This window comes from Phyllostomus hastatus, unplaced genomic scaffold, assembly GCF_019186645.2.
Source record: "Phyllostomus hastatus isolate PE091 unplaced genomic scaffold, TTU_PhHast_1.1 phas_contig_37, whole genome shotgun sequence".
NCBI classification, from domain to species: domain Eukaryota; kingdom Metazoa; phylum Chordata; class Mammalia; order Chiroptera; family Phyllostomidae; genus Phyllostomus; species Phyllostomus hastatus.
In genome coordinates, this window is record NW_025333867.1 from 10,099,154 (window position 1) to 10,120,908 (window position 21,755).

Genomic DNA, 21,755 nt, shown 5'->3' on the forward strand with positions numbered 1-21,755 from the left:
TAAGTATACCTAAGATAATAGAAAGTGGCATTTTCAGAGAGAGATATTCAAATTGATGGTTACCTAATGACATGCACATTAACTGTGAAAATAGGATCATGCGAATCTGTTTTACCTGTGTTTTGAACTAAATCCCTGTGTTGTACTGCCTTTCAGAGATTGGGAAAATCCCAGTGAAGAGAGATTGAAAGTGCGATGTCATCAGTAACTACCCTTTAAAATACCTTGTTTCAGATGAAAGAAAAAACTTCATTTCATGCACTTTTACACACAGGAGGAAATAAAAAAAAAAGAAAACAAAACAGTGCTTAGAGACTAGTACTGTAGAGTCAAAGCATTGTCCTGGCTCAGGGTGTGGCCGGCTCTTTGACACAAGGGAACAATGGTTCCCTGTGCTAATGGCAAGTGGGTGTGCCAAGGAGAGGATGTGCTCTGTCTCTGTGGGAGGAAGATACCAGCACAGTCCTGCTGACACAGCAAGGAACGCCTGTCTGGGGCCCCTAGCCACACTGGCAGTCCCTAAAGAGATGCCACAAGATGTCATTTTTCTGGAACATTGTGCAGATCATACAACAGGCAAAGTTGTTTCTATGCTAACAAGAATTGTCATATCAGAATGGAAAATTTACTGAGCCAAAAGAAAGCTCAGTCCTCATAACAATTTAAACATGGCTCTTTCTCTGACACCAAAATAGTTTCAAAAGCTAGGAAGTCATTAAGAATGGCTTGTCTGTCATTCTCACTTAGGCAAGGTGTGGGATTGATAAGAACACAGAACAAAAGAATTTGCTGAACAGGAAAAGGACCCTTGGACTAACAAGACAGCTCTTGAAGTCCATCCCTATCGACCCCTTTTCCTGTCCTGATGCTACATCCCTCCCTATTTCTTTTGTTCATTCAAATGTCATTATCATACCTGTTCTGCAACTTCATTCACACTGAAGCTGTTTGAACCCAGTGGTGTCTTATTTCCTGTGCTTGCTTTATGTGTTCACTGATCTAGCTCCCACCCTGGATTCCCTTTACTACTTCAGTTTGGATGTTTAACTGCATTTCATCTTTCTAAGCTTCTAGGCTACATTAATTTTGTTTACTCTACTTCAACTGAGTATTCTATTAGGCAAGCTCTTCTTGTATAGCGAGACTAAACTTTTAACCTCATTCCTCAGAACAAGGAGTTTTTACAAAACTGGGATCAGCTTTACATCCTTCTGTTGACTTGCCTCTGGGGCAATAGTAGTCCTCTTCCAGTTGAAAGGTGACCAGAATTGAACACTGACTTGTAAATAAGCTTTTACTCAGGTGGAGACCTGAGTTGCCAATACATCTAGAAAATCACTGGGTATGAATCCTGAGAAGCACCAAGCTTCTCTGAGGTTTGTCTGCACTTAATGTAGTGTAGACAAGGAATTCACCCATGTCTAAATTATATCCTTCCCCACTCAGTGTCTAAGTTCACCTTGCAAGTTCCAAGACTTCTTTTCATCCTTCCTCAGATTCTGTAAAATCTTATTATCATGATTAGCTGTAATCATGTGTGTTCCCTAACATAGAGCACTCCAAAGGCAAAAGCATAAACTATTGAATAGATCTCCTTAGAATCAAATGGTTCCAAAAATGACTGATAGAAAAATATTTTTAAAAATTTGAAAAGAAAAACGTGATAAGGACATATAAGTTCTCAGAAAACCACCAGTATCCTAAAGGGAGACTAAAGGCATGTACAGCTTCATGTTTTTTTGTTTGTTTGTTTTGTTTTGTTTTTAGTAAGATTAGACTAGTCTCAAGAAAGGCTCCTTTATTCAGCGTAGGCCAGCACTAACACAGAGGAGGCCCCAGGAGATTCCATAGAGAATGTACTTGCACATACACCAATAATTTCTGTCCCCATTGATGTAGCCACCACAACATCTTAAATCTTGCTTGTGTACCAACATGAGAAAGTCTTGAAAGTATTCGTTCTAAGCTAAGGACTCAGCATCCAGTTAGAACTGAATGGAGTCACATGTTTTGCTTCTTTACCTACAAACCACTGGGTTTCCTTTGAATGTTTAGGAGTTTTTGCTACTGTGGAGAGCTTAATCCTGAAAATTAGACTTTAAATTTCACATTGTCCCTGAATTCCAGTATTTGGTGATGGTGTTACCAATACTTAAGTTCTGTGCCTCTTAAAACTCCTGTCTTGTATGTAGTTTTCTGTACATACATACATTTACACATAAATTCATTGCATTGTGCATTTATTCTTAGAAAAGTAGGGTTGTGCTGAATTGTGGGCTCCAGGGCCAGATGGCCTGAATTCAAAGTGTCAGTTACTAGCTGTGTGAGCTTAGGCAAGTTACTTAACTTCTCATTGCTTCTGTTTCCTTGTCTTTAAAAATGGGTTTGGTAATAGAACTTTCAGAGTTGTTGGAAATTAACAATTAGGTATAAAAAATGCTTATTAGAACAGTATCTGGTGCACACTAAAACACCCAGTATTGATGCTATTATTGTTATTCATTCATTCAGTAAATATTTACCAAACACTGTGTCTGATACAGTGAATCAGAATACAGTATAGGGAATACAGTATAAACAAGAGAGACACATCCCATGCCCTTGTACAGATAAACTGTAGATTTAGGGTCTAAATCAATTACTTAAATCTATTACCTTTTGAAAAGTAGAATGGCACCATTGGTGAATCATATAGATTAACCAATAAAAGGTAGGTAACAAGTTACAATCAAAGCTATTAGCAGATATTAATATGTACTTTAATTTTTTATTCTTGTTTTATCTTGATTTCATCCTTTCTGATCTGCCTCTGAAGAATAAATAGATATCAGTAGTATGGAAGCATCATGTAAATATAAGAAAATTGATATTGACCATATCACTTACTTTAAAATAACCACAAAGGTATCTTCTTTTTGATGAGAATGTTTACCTTGGAAAATTTGTAGATGTTGAGTTAATTAAGTATTCATGCTAATGTGCCAAATTTTTAACCACATCAAATGGAGAATTCACTTTTTTAAAAAAATGTAAGATTTCTTTTCAGTGAAACAAATAAAAATCTTTTTTTTTTGTCTTCAGAGCATTTTAGGGAAAGGCATGGAGGACACATTCACAGGCTAAAAGTGAAATCATATTTTTCATTAAAAATATCTTGACTTAAACTCTGGTAGATAATGCAAACTAAATTTTTTCTTGTTATATTATTTGTCTTTAACATTCATTTTTCTTGCCATTGTATTTCTAATGTCCTCAATTTGATTGGTTTTTGTAATATTTGCTTAGATACTTTGTTTATTCCCATTCTTTATAGATATTAGAAAAAGCCATGAATTAAAATCTAAAATGGAGAAAACAATAACTTTAAAGAAGTCCAACAAAGAAGTCCACCTTCCTTCAGTAAAAACATGTGATCTGTTTCTAATGAAATTACCATACACTTGTGAAGTTGTACCCTCTGCAAACTTCCTAATATTTTTCTGTAAATTATGTTATTAAGTTCAGTAGCCCAAAATTGCTTGTTCTATCTCATAGCCCTGTTCAGAAGAATGCTATGTAACACTTTCAGACCTCAGGAATCTGATCTGTCATCAGAGGACTTGTATAAATAACAGAGCTTCCCTCAGTTGTATCTCTGTGTACTGAGGGTCTTGAAACTGTCCCCTTTTACTCCCTGATCTCACCACATTCTCACACTTCCCACTTGTAGCGAGAAATAAGATCCTCTCTACTCTATCCTTTCATTTTCTCCAGGTCTGTTAGAAGCTACTGATGACTCCCTGTCCTGATTCTTCTGACCTCTAAGACTCTAATCCTGCCCCTCTGCCCTACTCATTGTTGTTCTTTGTTGTGACCATTGGGAGCCTGAGTAGGAGGGATGCAGAGTGATTTGCTCTTTCTGCATTCCCCAGCATGTATAAGGTGAGGCTGGACTACTTGTTCTGTAAGGCTTCTTCCAATTTTCATATCCTTGCATTTCTGTTTTTATAACTATCAGACCAAACTGTGGGATGCTGTCACTAATGCCCCATCAGAATGTTTCTTCTTTTGTAATTATTCTCTGAACTTCTTACTACTTGTATTTTATACTTTATATCTCTAAATCACTGTTTTTACATTTTGAGCCTCCCTTTTAGGCTCCTCATAGTAATCTTTATATCCTTCGTTAATCACATGGGCCTTTTATGCCCTTTTTCTTCCTTGGACTTAACCAAAAGAGCCTTAAGTTTCAATCTCTTTGGTTGATTCTCAAATATTCCACTGTATGTTTTCCATACTTTGTAGGATCCCACACAAAACCCCCAGGAGTGTATAACCTTCCTCCTCAAGCCTGTGTTCTTCCCTTGGCTGCTATCCCTCCACAAGCATTTCATATCTAATGAAATAGGAATTATGTCCTGACTGTAATGCCCCCAACTTCCTTCTGATTTTCCTTGAAGGTACTTATGATTAGATCCAGATTAGCATGATGCCATTAAACAGTCAAAAATCTTTATGAGTGTATAAAATAAAACTATATGCATTTTCTTATTTTAAAATATCTTCTGTATTTATTCTAAAAACTTTCTGGTATCCTTAATGTAGATGGTTTTATTCCTTGTATGAATAGGGAATTCCTATAAAATCTGTACCTTTTTTCTTAAAAGAAAAAAAAAGCTTTTCAGGTAAATGACTACGCTCATTTATAATTGCGGTGTTGAGCTCTTGACATCTCCAAAATAAATTCCAAAATGTTAGAAATTTGTTTTAGCCTATGTATCTACTTTCCTTAGGAATAGCAATTAGTACTTGAGCTTAGCTTCTACCTAAACTAGCTCTTATGTAGGTCACTCAGTGTATGGAATTACTTAGAGGAGACCCAGCCATCACTGATGTGATCACCTGCTCCCTCTTCATTTTCTCTAGCCAATGAGATCTATACTTGGGAATTTTAGAAATCACTATTTGCTATTGATTTTTTAAGCAACTCAATAATGCTTTCTGTTCTATCAAGCTATATTTACCTTCTAAAATAACTATCATTCAAAAATCTTTATGCATCGAGATTTCATAAACAATATTATCTATGGTTTTCTTCTTCCACCTATTCCAACAAATAATTCCTGTCCAAGTTTTATTTTTTTCCTAGCACATTATTCACTGTTGTCAGCAAATATTCTGATCTACTAAAATTTAATCCATGCATACCAACTTTGGTCTCCTATCTGTCTTTATCTTACCATACAGGATTCCTCTTGCCTCACACCCCACAATTTTGGCTCATGGCAAACTGGTTTCTTTATTAATTGTTACATCTGCTAGCAAAGTGGAGAGTTCAGTTGACTACTTTGTCAGAAACTGCAAGTAGATATCTACAGTTATGGTCTTACTTCCTGACTTAGTAGCTCTGATTTGCCTCCTTGACAGTCACACTTCATGTGTTTGGCCTGCCAGTAAATACCTACTGTCATTCAGCTGCTGGTAACAATAAGCAGTGTGCTTAATAGCAAAATCAAGTTGGTATATTTTGTAATGCTGTGATAAATTCATAAGTTTCTTAGATAAGTCAGATGCATACATCATGAAAACCTGGTGTGAGAATATTTAAGCTAAGACATGGGCAGCCATCTAGGTACTAAATAATTCTCTAACTTTTAAGATTTACTAAAAAAATCCTTTATAGAGTACATTCATCATGTACATTCAAAATACAATTTTTATTTACCTCAGCTTCTCAGAAATATATCAGTACATATGTAATAAAATATCCTTATATGATTGAGGCCTTAGATATTCAATTCAAAAATAAAGTTTATTTCTGGCCAAGTGGCAACACAAGCAGATATGGCTCAACCTATTCGTCCAACCACATCAAAATTAAAACCAAAATATAAAACAACCATCACTCAGAACTGTCAGAAATCAAGTTGAATGGAAGTCTGACAAATACAAAATTAAAGAAACCACATCCATCCATACTGGTAGGAGGAGCACAGACACAGGACAGGCTGGCCCTACACCCACATGTGGTAGATAAAAATTCAGGAGGAATATCTCAGGAGCAAGGAGTCCCAGCCTCACACCAGTCTCCCCAGCCCAGGATTCCAGTACCAGGAAGATGAGTTTCTACAACCTCTGGCTGCAAAAACTAGCAACCAGCAGGGATTGAGTCAGTAGAAGAAACTGCTAGAACCCTGAGCAGTTCCTCTTGAGAAACCCACACATGGACTCACTTACTCAGACTCATTCCCTTTGAGCACAAGCACCTGAGTACTTGCTTGAAAGGTACCTGTGGCATAAAGGGAGGAACTGAAGTGTCTGGCATTGAGGCAACCAGAGGCCATTGGCCTTTTTCTAAACCCTCCCCCCAACAGAGTTAGCAAACTGGTGCCATATCTATGACTTCATTAACCTGGCTAACACTGTTTCACCCACCTTGAAGATCCCCAGAAACTCTACCCCACCCAACTTATGGACCTACCCAAGCTGCTTTACATATGAATGGCTGGCCTTGGCTCATGCTTACAAATTCCTAAATCCAAACAAGCAACAGCTGGCCTCAGTGAGTCCCAGGCCTGGCACTAGCAGCAGCCAGCCTAGATTCACAGCTTGGCTTTGCCTGGGAATCTCCAAGCCCAGCACAAGTAGCAGCCATCTCAGGTTACTCTATAGCTCAGGCAGAGTGGCCCTGAGCAAAACACAGGTGAGTTCTGACCTTGGCCTGCACCACCTGTGAAACACCAGGGCCAGTGCACCCAGTGGACAGCTACAGACCATACTAAAGCACCACCACCCAATCCCTGCATGGCTGATCCTTCCCAGAGGGCAGAGATTGGGGGTTAGTGGTCACAGCCAATCCTTGCAGCTGACTGGCCTGGGTAAATACCTCCCTTTGATCTGCCAACAGCAACCAAGAGTCAACTACAAGAGCAGGATATACTCAGCCCACACAAAAGATGTACCTCAAGTACCCAGCTTAAGTTATAGGGGAGGCTGTGCCACTGGACCCTATAGGACACCTACTATATTAGGCCACACTACCAAGACATGGAGTCAAAGCAGCTCTATATAATAGAAAGAAACAAACACAGGGAGGTTGCCACAATGAGGAGACAAAGAAACATGGCCCAAATGAAAGAACAGATCAAAACTCCAGAAAAAGAGCTAAATGAAATGGAGATAAGCAATCCATCAGATACAGAGTTCAAAACACTGTTTATAAGGATGCTCAAGGAACTTAGAGAAGACCTCAGCAGCATAAAAAAGATCCATCAGATACAAAGGATACACTAATAGAAATAAAGAACAATTTACATGGAAACAATAGTAGAGTAGATGAAGCTAAGAATCAAATCAATAGTTTGGAGCATAAGGAAACAAAAAGCAACCGATCAGAACAAGAAGAAGAAAAAAGAATCCAAAAAAAATGAGGCCAGCATAAGCAGCCTCTGGGACAACTTCAAGAGGTGCAACATTCACATCATAGGGGTGCCAGAAGAAGAGAAAGAGCAAGAAATTGGAAATCTATCTGACAAAATAGTGGAAGAAAACTCCCCTTATTTGGTGAAGGAAATAGACATGTAAGTCCAGGAAGCACAGAGTGTCCCAAACAAGATGGATGCAAAGAGACCCACTCTAAGACACGTCATAATTAAAATGCCAAAGGTTAAAGATAAAGAGAGACTCTTAAAAGCAATAAGAGAAATTCAGTTACTGACCTATAGGGGAGTTCCCATAAGACTGTCACCTGATTTCTCTAAAGAAATTTTGCAGGCTAGAAGGGATTGGCAACAAATATTCAAAGTCATGAAATACAGGGATCTATAGCCAAGATTGCTCTATTCAGCAAAGTTATCATTTTAAATTGAAGGGCAGATAAACTGCATCCCAGACAAGATACAGCTAAAGGAGCTCATCATCACCAAACAATTATTACATGAAATGTTAAAGGGACTTATTTAAGAAAAAGATCAAAACTTAATGGCAAAAATACAAAGCGATCAACAATTGAATCTTAAAAAAAGACAAAGCAAATAAGAATAACAGAGACAGAATCATGGACAGAGAGCATTTTGATGGTTGCCACATGGGAGGGAGGCATGGGGGAATGAGTGAAGAAGTGAGGTGACTAAGAAGTACAAATAGATAGTTACAGAACAGCCATGGGGATCTAAAAGTACAGTATAGGAAATGGAGTAGCCAAAGAACTTATGCACATGATCCATAGACATGAACGATGGTGGGGAGATTGCCTGAGGGAGTGAGGGGTGCTTGGTGGAGATGGAGGCAAAGGGGAAAAATCAGGACAACTGTAATAGCACAATCAATAAAATTTAATAATAAAAATAAATAATGTTTACTGTATTCCTACAGGGGACATAAATCCTAGTAGTGCTGTGAGTAATATAAAGATGGATGAGATAATGTCCTTGTTCCATAGTAACCCTCAGACAGATGAGGTGGGGAGCAGCTAGGAAGCTACGGGGACAGTCACAGGCAGGTGTAACAAGAACTAACTGAACAGGACAGTAGAATGAGAACAGTGAAAGATACCAGGACATTGCAGAGATGGAGACCCCAAGATTAGACATCAAGTCAGATGGTCTATGTGGAAGATAGACAGGAACTGAAGGTGACTCCCTGGGATAGAGGCTCAACAGTGAAATGTGGTAGGCAGATAATGATGTCACAACCCATATGAGAGATGGAGGGAGAGGACTTAATTTGCAGGGGAAGTAGTAAGGTCTGTTACATTTACATGCCTTAGGGATAACCATGTAGCAATATCAAGCAGGAGTGGGAGCTGGAGGCCTGGTGTAGAAGATAGAAGTGAGGTGTGGGGGTTAGATGTGCAAGCAGTGAGAGTTGAAGCCCTGAGATGAGCTCCTCAAAAGAGAACATTTGGGGTAGGAGCAAGAGGAAGAGAAGATCATGAAGGCTAGTCACAAAGCTAAGCAAGTTAATTCCAGGTGGTAAGTCTCAGAAACACATTTTGAAAGAGTGGGTTAGGAATTCAGAGTTTACAAATTAAGCATTTGTATTTCAGGACCTAGGGCCAGAGTAAAGTACCTCCCACCCTACATAATTATTCCTGGTCTTCAAGGTTCCTTAAAGATTTAAAGAGGAAATACCAGAATTTACATTAACTGGCAGATGATTACTACATTGCAATCATCTGAAAACTGAATTTCAGAGGTAAGCAAAGACCCAATTTTGTATTGATGTGTCCTAGAAGTCAGGTTGCAAAGCATTTTCAAATTCATAAAGATCAAAGGGCTTATATAAATATAAGGTTCTTTGCACTGCATGTTACCATTTTTATTACTATCATCATCATTAATTATCATCACTATATACTTCTGTGAAATCATTAGTTATCAAGAGACATCTGAAAGAATACTTGAGCTCTTCAACTCCTGAGATTTTCTCTTATTTAAATATTTATTTTGTTTTATACCTATGCACCTTCATGCAGAAAAGGCTTTACTTCCCCAGCTGGTGTGGCTTTCAGATGGTTGGGCATCATCCAGCATACTGATAAGTCATAGGTTTTATTCCCAGCCAGGGCACACGCCTGGGTTGCAAGTTCAGTCACTAGTTGGGGCACGTACAGAAGGCAACCAGTTGATATTCATCTCTCACATCAGTATTTCTCTCCCTCTCCTTCTCCCTCCCTTACCCTCTTTCTAAAAGCACAAATAAAGAATACATTTAAAAAATATAATTTTAAAAAATACTGTACTTCTTGACCCAATGGTATAAGTGATGATCATGGCGAAAGATGGGAAGATAAATTGTTGATCTTCTATTCACACTCTGCCTAAACTCTATGTCTCTAGAGGCTATAACAGGACCTGGCATCCAGCAAGTTCTGTGGCTGCCCCCCTAAAACTTAAGTGTCCCTAACAGGCTGGAGAGCAGCCACCAAGGATAAGACATTAGTCCATGATCCATGTTCATATTTACTACCAACAAATCCCTTCACTCCTCCCTCAAGAAATCTTGATGCAAAAAACTATCTTTGTTCTTGTTTCTTAGAGCCTAGGTGTCACTTTTCCCATCTAAACTCTATGTTGGTGCACTGACCAATGTGGCTCAGTTGCTTGGGTGACATCCCACAAACCGAAATGCCATAGGTTTGAGTCTCGGTCAGGGCACATACCTGGATTGTGGGTTTGGTCCCCAGCCAGGACACATATGAGAGGCAACCAATTAATGTTTCTCACATCAACATTTTTCTTCCTCTCCTTCTCCCTTCCTTTCCCTGTCTCTAAAAATAAGTGAATAAAATATTTTAAAAATAAATAAATAAAATCTATATTGGTTTTCTAGTGCTGCTATGACAATTATCACAAACCTAGCAGCATAAACCTGCACAAATTTATGATCTTATAGCATTCAGAAGTCTGAATTGAGTTTCATAGGTAAAATTAAGGGGTTGACGGAGCTATGCTCCTTCTCAAGGATGGAGAGTTCTTGGACTGCAGGATATTCTATTGGCAGAGAGTACTGAATTAATCACTTTGAACAGTTGCTGGTTCAGTGTTTGGAAAGCACATTATTAATCACTTTGAGGAGAAATAAGAAATGGAGGACTCTAGTTAATTGTCAGTTCATAATATACACACTCAAAAAATAACCATTAACATGCACTTAGGCAGTTACAAATGAGAACAAAACATAATCAAGTCTAAAGTAACACTGGGCAAAGGGACATGAAAGGCATCCTAAAAATGGGAGCTTCAGAGTAGGGTTTTAGAAAAATGTGTGGTTTAAAAGAGAGAGGACACTTCAGGTTGGGGCAGGAGGGGCCCTGGGGAATGAACCTTAGGGCAGAGACCCTATAGTGTGCAGAGAGGGCTCAGCAGGGGAATAATGAGAAACAAGGCCCAGCACCACAGATGTTCCTTCCCAGCCCTTCCATTGGCCAGACAGCAGTCCTCTGCCCCTGCCTCCACACCCCCAACCCATCTATGCAGAAATTCAGCTGCTCATCCTCCTTTATTTTGTATTTTTTTCTTCCTTTATTTTTACCTTCTCTTTTCTTGGTGTCATAAGTCTGGAAAGCAGCCACGTGTTACCCTTATGCTCCAGTAGACACTATTCTTTCTGAGACTGCCAGCCTGTCTTTTGTTACATGTCATTTAACCCCTGACTGGTTCAAATTCTGGAAGTGTCCCCTCACCTCCTTTATTAAGTTAAATAAATGTTGTGTTTGAGGCGAACTCTTAAAGAGTTCACAGTTGTTTTAGTGATTAAAAGATAAAGTCAGGAATAAAGAAGTTTACTTTCATAACAGATTTGTTTATCTCATCAACATGTGTTCTTAACAGTCATTCCAAGAAGATCAAACTAAATATGCTTTTCAAAAACATATTCTTCTTCTCAGTGATACCTCTTTCTCAAACTCTTCCAAAAAATTGGAGATGAAGCAATACTTCCTCATACATTTTATGAGGCCAACACAACCCTGACACCAAAATATGGCAAGGATGGCTCTGGCCAGTGGGGCTTAGTTGGTTGGAGCATCATCCTGGACACTGAAAGGTTTCAGGTTCAATTACTGGTTAGGGCACATGTCTGCATTGTGAGCTTGTTCCTAGAACAACCCACTGATATTTCTCTCCCCCTCTCTCTCTCCAAAATAAATAGGCTTGTTCTTGGTGGAGGATAAAAAATTAATTAATTAATTAATTAATTAAAATTAAAATATGGCAAGGATAACACAAAAAAGAAAACTACAAGCCAGTATCTCTGATGAATACATATGCAAAAATCCCAAATAAAATACTAGCAAATTGAATACACCAATACATTAAAAAGGTAATACATCACAATCAAGTGAGGTTCATTGCAGGAGCACAAGGATGGTTCAACATACGCAAATCCATCAGTGTAATACACCACAATAACAAAACAAAGGATAAAAATCATATGGTCTTATCAATAGAGGCAGAAAAAGCATTTTATAAGATAAAACAAACATCCATTTGTGATAAAAACATGCAATAAAATAGGAGGAGGAAGGAAAATACCTCATCCATTTATGATTAAAACACTCAATAAAATGAGTGTAGAAGGAAAGTACATCAACATAATAAAAACCATATATGACAAATACTCAACTAAGATCATGCTCAATGATGAAAAACTGAAAGCTTTTCCTTTAAGATCAGGAACAAGACAAGGATACCTACTCACCACTCTTATTCAGCATAGTACTGGAAGTCATACCCAGAGCCATCAGGCAAGAGAGAGAAATAAAAGGCATCCAAATTGGAAATGAAGAAGTAAAAGCATCATTTTTTGCAAATGACATGATTCTGTATATAGAAAACCCTAAAGGTTCCACACACATACACACACACACACACACACACACACACAAACTATTAGGAACAATAAACAAGTGCAATAAAGTTACGAGATACAAAATCAATGTACAAAAATCCACTGCTTTCCTATATACTAACAATGAAATTTCAGAAAAAGAAATTTGTTAAAATTCCTTTTGTGATTGCAACAAAAAGAATAAGATATCTAGGAATCAACCCTGGCTGATGTAGCTCAGTGGATTGAGCACCAGCTTGCGAACCAAAGGGTCGCTAGTTCGATTTCCAGTCAGGGCACATGTCTGGGTTGTGGGCCAGGCCCCCAGTGGTGGGCACACAAGTGGGCACACACATTGATGTTTCTCTCCCTCTCTTCCTCCCTCCCTTTCCCTCTGTCTAAAAATAAGACAATAAAATATTTAATCTTACCTAGGAATCAACAAAGGAAATGAAAGACCTATACATACGCTGAAGCTACAAAAACCTGTTGAAAAGAAATATTTGTGTATCACTTTTATTTTTGGAAGATTAAAGAGTGCCAAATCCCCTTACTGAAATTCTAAAACTTAAAAGAAACTATAGCAACAATTTGGATATGTCCTACTGGCTTACAGTATAAATTTAAAACATGTAAGTCTCAATACTTTTTGCTCCCAGCCCTCAGACTGTTATAAATCTTCTTAAAGCTCTGAAGCTCCCCTTCTGTGTTTCCACTATAACATAACAATGAATATTTTCCCACCAATCTTAATGGGCATATTGAAAAAAACTGATGTATTACTAGTCTTAAGGCCCTTCCTAAATGTCAGCCCTGGAGAGCCTTCTCCTATTTCCTCAGGCAGAGTCAGATTCAGCCCTTTTGAAGTACTTGTCCCACTGTATTGCAATGTGTTGTTTCCACCTGGGGCCCTGCCAACAGGACTGACATCTAATGGCCTTGGATCGGACCTAACACAGAGTAGAGGATAAATTAATGAACACATGTATGACACATCAAAGAATCATTCTTACGCTTTCCATCCATCTCTGGTATGAAAAAATTACTCAAACCAATGTAATAAACTTAATTAAATTCTAAATAGCAAAAAAGGTATAAAATATTTTTCCTCTTTTCCTTTCCATTTGAGGGTTTATGGCAAATTGAGTATTGAGTTTACAGTTCACATCTCCATACTGAACCTTTAAAGAAAATTCATATTCCTATCTATTTTTTTGCTGTATATTCCCTTTTTACTAGTTCTTTTATTTTCTGCCCACTTCTTCTCCTGTTTTTGCTGATGTTCTCTCCTTTTATTCATCTTTTCTGAAATTCTCTTTTTCTTAAGTTCTGATTGTTTCCCTGCCCCACTCCCCTCCCTGCAACTTCCTTTTTAATCTATTCCAGGCATCTTAAATGAGCTCTACACAACAGAGTTATTTCCTGATGCCTCTTTGTAGGAAGCACTGGTAATGGAGATATTACAACCTGACCTAGAGCAAGGTGCCTCCGGGTAGCCACTTGGTGTGTTGTGCTCTCCCCATAGGAGAAACCTCACATTGTCTGAAATCCTGAAAGAACTGCACAATAACATCAGACAGACATGCAAAATACATCCTAGGTTGCTTCTGTCTGTGGAAAGTACATCTGCCAAAGGGAGATATTTTTAACTATGACCTGCTAATAAAAAATGCCCCCACTGGCAGCCACCATCTTTCTTTTATGTACTCTAAGACACTATTTGTAGAGCTGATTATCATATAGCATAAGAGACATTTCATTGTTCCTTTAGCTTTGTCCACCACACATGTTCCTCTCCTGTTCCATCTCCAAAACTTAGTGAATAAAACATGAAAAGTATAGATTAGTGAATCACTCTAATGACTGATATTTGGAGCCAAAGTCTACTAGAAAATTAGTGGCATTTTATCATATCCTTTCCTCACTTCAAATCTTCAGTGTTTTTCTTCTGTTAAATGCAGACTAAAATTTGAACATATGATTGTATAAGATAAATGACAGTCATTTAGAACAATATTTTTTAATTTCTGAAATGTGTTAAGGCTGTAGAAAAGATTTTCCTGGTAAGACTTGCAGTAGCTTCCTATTTGTGAACCTAATTTGGTGAAAAATTCATTCCAGTGCAGTGGAATAGGCTTTGGATATACTTTCTAAAACGGGTATCTAAAATATAGTTTTCTTTAATAGTACATTCCTCAGATGAAGAGAAGTGCCCTGACTGAGTATGGCTCTGTTGCTAAAAATATTAACTCACAGTGAGGATGTGAAGAAAGAATACCAGTGGGTCTATGGGTCAGATGAATAGAAAAGGTAAAGAGGAGTGTGAATCTAAACAGTTCCTAATTTTCCTTTTCGGTCCTTGTGTTGTGTGCTCCCAAGTTGAGATGATGAGAAGCCCTTTTCACACAAAGGGCACATCTGTCAAATGCAGTGTGTGTGTTAGGGTGGGGACAGGGAAGGTATGGATATGAAATATTCTCTTTATGAATCAGCAACTCCCACTTCCCCTAAAAGTGGATGGCTGTTAACATAATGCATTGTCTCCTGTTTCAGCCAGTGAGAGAGAGGAGTGGGAGGCAGTATGGCTAAGAGAAGCAACACTGAACAAACAGTAGCGAGCACCTGATCCTGGTGTGGGTGGGTAGGAGGCTCCCAGTCATCCCATGTGGTGCTGAGCAACCACCAACTGATCCCAGGAAGGAAGTGGAAAGATAACATACACTGGAGTCCATCAGCAATACCAGGACACTTCATCTCATACGGTTAGCCATGGCTAAGGGAATGGTTTTCATCAAGGTTTTCTCTAACATATTTATGAAAAGGCTAGCACTTCAGTTCCTGTCACATGGGTTTACCTGGCAAATGTAAAACAGTCAGTTGCTTGTAAACTTAGAGCACCCACAATGGTCACATTTCTCCTGACTTATCAGTCTTACATCCATGACTTGGTTTATGAAGTCTTATGTTTATAGTTCTATTGCTTTCTAGCTTTCTTCTGCAGAAACTTTATACACCTGCCCCACTGTCCCCATTGTCAATGTGTATTTGTCAGTCTTTCAGATTCAGCTTGCTCTCTGCAGCCCTCCCCTAGCTAAATACCCCTAATATTGATTGTTCTGCTACCAACCTCTACTGAAATCTAAACTAAACAACTCATTGGTTACTAGAAATGATCTTCTTTCCTTTTCTGCATTTTTCATGATAGCACTTTTTTTAAATAACTCAACCTTGTTTCCTTTTTCTTTCCTCTATCCATAAAATTTTTCCAGGCAGCTGAACTTCATTTGTGGTACCCTTATGGTTTGTGATCTGCATGACAGACTTAAAAGTAAAGCATGTATTTGTTTTTAAACATTGAGTTGGTGATAAGTCCTTATTTCTTCTACACCTTCTATCTGTATGACATTCTGCATCACAACTCTCACTGTAGATAGTAGGTCAGAAATGTGTGAATGTGTATTTGCAGTTATTGTTGTTTATGTAAACTATTGGTAATGATATCAGTGTCTTCATCTGAAGTAAACCACAAGGAAGAACACTTCAGTCTGGTAATTAGGAGCGAAGATAGACTGCAGCGATTGAAAGTCGTGCACCTAACTATCTACATCTTCACCTTTACACATCCACTCAGTGTCCCTGTCTTCTAATGAAGGATGATTGTGCTAAAATTCACAAAAGTACAAGGAAGTTAAATTAATAGTGGTGAAATGTGTTGAGATCTATGATCAAAGATAACATTATCATCATCATCATCAATAATCATCAATAACATTGATGTGATTATTACCAGGAAAACTTCTCAAACAAGGAATCAGGTTTAATCTGAACTAATCAACATCCTCTATGTATGCTATGAAGCCCCAAATCTCTGATCTCTTAGAGTTTTCTCTGTCCGTCCTAGAGTATGTTTCTAGATGCTGGAGAGGATTAAAGAGTAGGTCATAGTCATGGAATTATAAACAGAAGAATTGAATCAAGTGTTAGTAAACACTCAGGTGAGGGATCAGACTAGGTTTGTAGGGCATGTTCTGTGGGTGACAGCAAAGCCACCCAACAGACACCTGCTGGCTAGCACATCATGTCAGCCCTAATGTTTAGGGTGGTATTTATTACTCCATTTATTAATAAATGGTTCCTTTACCCATCTCAACCCCTGTGGCCAACAGGGACTTTGGGTGATATGGCACAGAATCTGATTAAAAAGATGGCTTTCCAAAAGATTCCCAAGTCACTTAAAGAGTAGGGGCTAGGGTACAATAGGTGGCTAGGAATCTCGTAGGTGCAGATAGACTACAGATAGAAAAAAGCAAAATGGATAAAAAATTATACCTAGATTTAATGTGTGAAAGTTGTAGATGCACAGCCCACAATTGCAGGCTGTGTGTGCAATGGGTTCAGTGCAAACTGTAGCAGATGCATTTCTCCATTCATTTTCCGCTTGCTGTGTTTCATTTTGAAAGTAAAACTCAGAGCTGGCATGTATATACCAGTTTCCTGTCCTTAGAGAAGTGGCCAGAGACGCACTTCTTACCAATAAGCTGAATTACAGGCATATTTTATTAAGCGTGGCCACCCTACTCCATGTCTCTCAAGCCTGGTACATTATAGTCATATAGAAAATTGAGCCCAATCTCTGGGAGTTCACGACTCTTTATAGGCCCACTGAGGCAGCCAGCCTTGAGCCAGGCCACATGTCCACAGGTGGGAAGCTGCACCCTTGGTCTGCAGTCAGAGTGATGCAGATAGCTTAGTTATCCCTAACATTTTTTGTTTTATTGACCGGTTAGAGTCAGATGAAATCTGATTCCTCCCAAGGGAAAAAAAATGCTCAGAATACACCATTTCTTATATAATTATGGGGAATCATCATTCCTTTCCAGTCATCAATACTAAAAATCAAAATTGAAGTGTGAAGTCTAGCCCCTTTCTTCTCTAGCCCCAAGTTTTAGCCTAGAAAAAGTACCTTTTTACTAGCTATTTTATTTTCTAAATGCTCATTTGGAGTGATTACAATTTTTATCTTTATAACCCAGTGATGTGTAGTCCACCCTTCACATATCTGTAATTAAGCCTTTCGAAAATTCACATCATTGCTTCGGAAGAGCACGACGCCCTCCCCAACACAACAGAACATGTAGATCTTTTGCCCCTCAAGGAAGGATGTTCTTCAGACCTACACATTGAACTTGGCAACTTCAAAAGATAATTTACTGATTAAAGTTAAATTGATGTAGAAATTTAGAAGTCAAGATTTTGTGTGCAAATAGCCTCAGTATCTCCAACCTCATCTTCAAGGAGCCCCAGCTCAAAGTGAGCCATATCCCAGAACTTCCAAGGTTTACTTTGATGTGTCTGTGTAGATGTGTGTTAAAATTCTGGCAAATCTAACACAATGACCTGTTTATTCCATGAGTGGCCATTGAGTGCTTAATGAGTGAATGAATGCTGCTGATATACAGAGAAAAAAATCAGTTAATCCAGCTGTTTTAGGCACCTGATCAATCAATCAGTTTGATTGGTTTTCGTTACCAAGTTGATGGATATATCTGCTATGGTCTTAGCCATGATGAGGTTAAGCTTTTCAGGTACATACACATATACAAATGTTTTCCCTGTCCAGTGGAGTATGGGAATGTAAGCAGAGGGTTTGGAGCCAAACTCAGCTTGATGGGCATGAAGGTGAAGAGCCTGACTGCTGCAGGACGGCTGGTGAAAAGCAGTGATTCTTGGGACCATACTTCAGGGAATTAGGCAATATAAAATAATTATTTAAGGTCTGAAATCATTTACATAAGTGCACTTGTATGAGTTGAGGTTTTGTTATCATTTTATATACAAATGCAGTTTTTCTTGACTATTTCCAGAAATAATTCTGCAGTTTAGCCAAAAGCTGTTGCTTGTGGTGCAAGCTCTCCATCCTTGGGTGCTCTGCCCCAGTAGAGCCAGGTGGCTTTTCAGCTGAAAGACCATTTTCACTTAGAAAAGAGATATTTTCCTTTCCCCACACTTCACATTCTGGTTTTAAAACCTAACTGTCAGTCCCAACTCTAAATGCTAGTTACAGCATGAGTTTCTGATGATTTCCTTTCCCCCCTTATTCTCTAGTGGAAGCAGTCTCAATGCTGTGCAGAAGCAGCTCAGAGAATCAGGGTTTTGCCTTAGGAAACAAAAAGGAGTCAAGGCCTTGGCCTACATCAGTTGTTCATTTCTGCATGCTCCTGTGTAGATCAGCTAAAAAGATTGGGTGCTTCTCCAGTCCTGGGGGTGGGTAGACAGGCAACAAATCCTCCTTTTGAGGTGATGGTCTTTGTCACCTTTTTGAAGGTGTACAGCTGGCCTCCGCTGCCTTGTGACTCCCTGATTTCTCCACCACAGAGCCTCACTGTCACTTCTTACAGTGGCCAGGAACTTATCTTCTCCGTCGTCATTTCAGATGGGGAAACTGGGGCAGCAAAAGGCTTAGTAACTTGTCTAAGGTCATGCACACTACACTGCATGGCGGTGGTCCAGCTGGTTTCCAGGCTTTGGTTCCCCATTAAGCCTCCCTTTCTTTCCTCCAGGGTCGTGTGATCCAGGTCACCTGACCCTTGGCCTCAGGAATACTTGCTGTCCATGTTTCAGCAAGGTCCCTCTGCTGTGGCACTAAATTTTGACAGACATTTTGATTTCTTTGAAGGTCTTCCCTGGCCTTTTCTCAGTGCAGCTTTTCTTTGTTGTGATGGGTGTGTTTGCACCTACTAATGCCTGAAACTATATACTTAGTGGGCAAGTCAGTGATGTGTTCATAGGACATAAACCTGCCCTATCATCTGCAGAATTGAGGCACTGTGAACTGTTCACAGGCCATCAGAGGGATTATACAGATGGCTCAACTCTCCCCCAGTGGTTCTGTAAGATTTATCTGCAAGTGGGAGGGTCGTGGCCCAGCTGGAGCTCATCACTGTATCACCTGACAATGACCCTTTGTCCTTTTAGTGTGTGACTGGCACACATTTTACTTACCACATAAAAAGTGTCTTCTTGAGCAGGTTTATGTTTAGAGGAAAAATTAAAGCTGCCACATGCAGGGTAGGAAGATGTGACTGCTGGTGGCATTTTCAAGCAACAGTGTGCGTGCCCTGGGTCTCTAGGGAATGTTAGCAAGGCAAAAGGCCTACCTGGCAGTCATGGTCCTTTCTTCAATGTACCCTTGTAATCTTAGAGGACTAGAGTTTCATTTAAAAGGAATATCCTACCAAGGAGTTTATAAGAGGCATAGTTTGAGGAAAAGCCAAACCTGCTTTTTCCATGATCTAAACCATTTTATAGACTACTTATCTGCTGGTGTAATGGGACGTTTTTCCCAATACCTTCTTCATACCTACACTGTAATATTGTTACTATCAGACCTCACTGCACACTTACTTATTACTGAGCAGTTCAGATTCAGAACCATTCCAAGTGGCATATTTGTCCTTGTCATTGTCACTGCACTGACAGTGCACCCAAAGGGGTTCCAACTGCAGACCCATTCCTCAGCCCTCCCTTCCCTCATCATCTTCCTTTCACTTCGCTGAATGTGCCTTGCAGCTGCTGGGAATGTTGCCTCCAGGAGTGATGTCTCCAGCATCTGCAGAGTTACACGTTTTTACCTGCGAGATAGATGAAGATGCCACGTTTGTTGCCACGTTTGTTCCCACGTTTTCTCCTTGTGTGCCCCCCCTCCCAAGCCTTTGAAGGCTGTGGATGGGCACCTTTCCCACTTGGTACTTATGGATGTTTTCTCATTAAAATTGGATGAGCAATGTATTTATTTATTCCTATTTCATTTTTCACACTGGTTTCAGAAAATGTTTTAAGAAAATGTAATTACCTATGTAAATTTTAGGAAGGGCACAGCCTAAGCCTACCTTGTGAAGCCTTTAGTACAGTAACAGAGCTGGGACCCAAAAACATTTTTCTTCCTTAAAGCATGTTTTAAATGATATTCGGGTCCCAGCACTTCCCAACAAAAGCCCATTTTCTCAATAATGGATCTAAAATACTGATAAAAATACTTTAACTACACCTAGTTATAAAATTGTTTTTCTATGAAAGCACATGTTTGGAGTTCCAAGGCTGGGCACCAATAACATGCATCTTTCAGGATGAGAGGGGTGGGTGGGAAGGATGGGAGGCCCAGCAGAAGCTCTCTACACATAGCTGTGTGTGGTCAGTCTGCTCGAGGGCCACCCTGGGCGAGACAGAGGCTACTTCTGTCCAATGCCTCACACCTGGGCAAGGTTAGAGGTCTCTGAAACAGAGCCTTTGAGAGAGTTGTCCTCCTGTTCTCTCAACTACATGGCTGTTCAATCTACACTTAAAAAGCTTTCCTTCCTTTTTCTATGAGACCTATACTTATTTTTAAGGAACATATAGATAGATGGATGGAAAGATAGATATTTTTAAAAATCATAACCTCTTCAGCCCATGTTTTGACCTCAAAACCTTATGGCTTTGTTTTGTTCCCTTAAAGTCACATAGAAAGTATGGTTAGCAGAGACATGGTTCTGGTGGGCACAATGGAGATGTAATTTTAATTCCTTCTACTCCCAACCAATAATAATATTGAAATTTTGGGTAAACAGCATTTGAGAAGTACTGAAACTTGAGATTCACTTAACTGCTAAAATACTACTCTGTTATCCACAAACCACCAGTTATAAATGTTTCCATGCCCAGTTCAGTTGACAGCAAGAGGATTTGGAAGGTTTTAAGCTAGGAACTAGTAAAAGATGCCAGATGCGTCTTTGCCTTCCCTGAAATATTGGCATGAGAGTTTGCCTTCAAAATAATTTTCTTGTGTCTAGAGATCTGTTGGACAGCATAATGTCTACTCATCAAGGATAATTGCACATGATACTTCAAATTGACACACTGCAAAGAAGCCATTAAAAATTGCATTCATTCAGACCATGGATACTCAGGAAAATGAGATAAAATGTAGAGTGAGAAAAGCAGTATTACAAAATGTACAGTGTGATCACAAGCATATAAGAACACCTACACACAGGTGAGGAAAAGTTGGAAGGAATTATCTCCTATTACCAGCTCAAATGTTAACATGGTGTTTGGCTGATGGGCCTATAAGGGACTTTTCTAATGTTCTATGTTTTCCAGATGTTCACTGACAAACATATATTACCTTAAAGTGAAAATGAAATTAAAAAAAAGAAATGCCTTAGTCACAGAGCTCAGACTTGTTCTCATCAGTTGAAATAAGGAAAAGAATGAGGCAAGAGACAAGTATTTTCACAGGGCCTCAGGTTAGAACAAATCAGCAGGAAAAAAAAACCTGGACGTTTCCCTGGACTTCACTCCCTCCATTGCAGCCTCCCACTTCTATCAGCCCAAACGCTTTTGATGCTGCCTCCTGAATGTCCCTGAAGCTCATCACCCTTCCAATGTGCCACCCTGGCCTCCTGCTT

At 39.2% G+C, this 21,755-nt stretch overlaps 1 protein-coding gene across 1 annotated transcript in view; it reads left to right on the forward strand.

Moving 5' to 3' along the window:
* GMDS (GDP-mannose 4,6-dehydratase) overlaps positions 1-21,755 on the forward strand; it is a 702,352-nt gene that overhangs the window by 593,710 nt on the left and 86,887 nt on the right. The window lies entirely within an intron of this gene.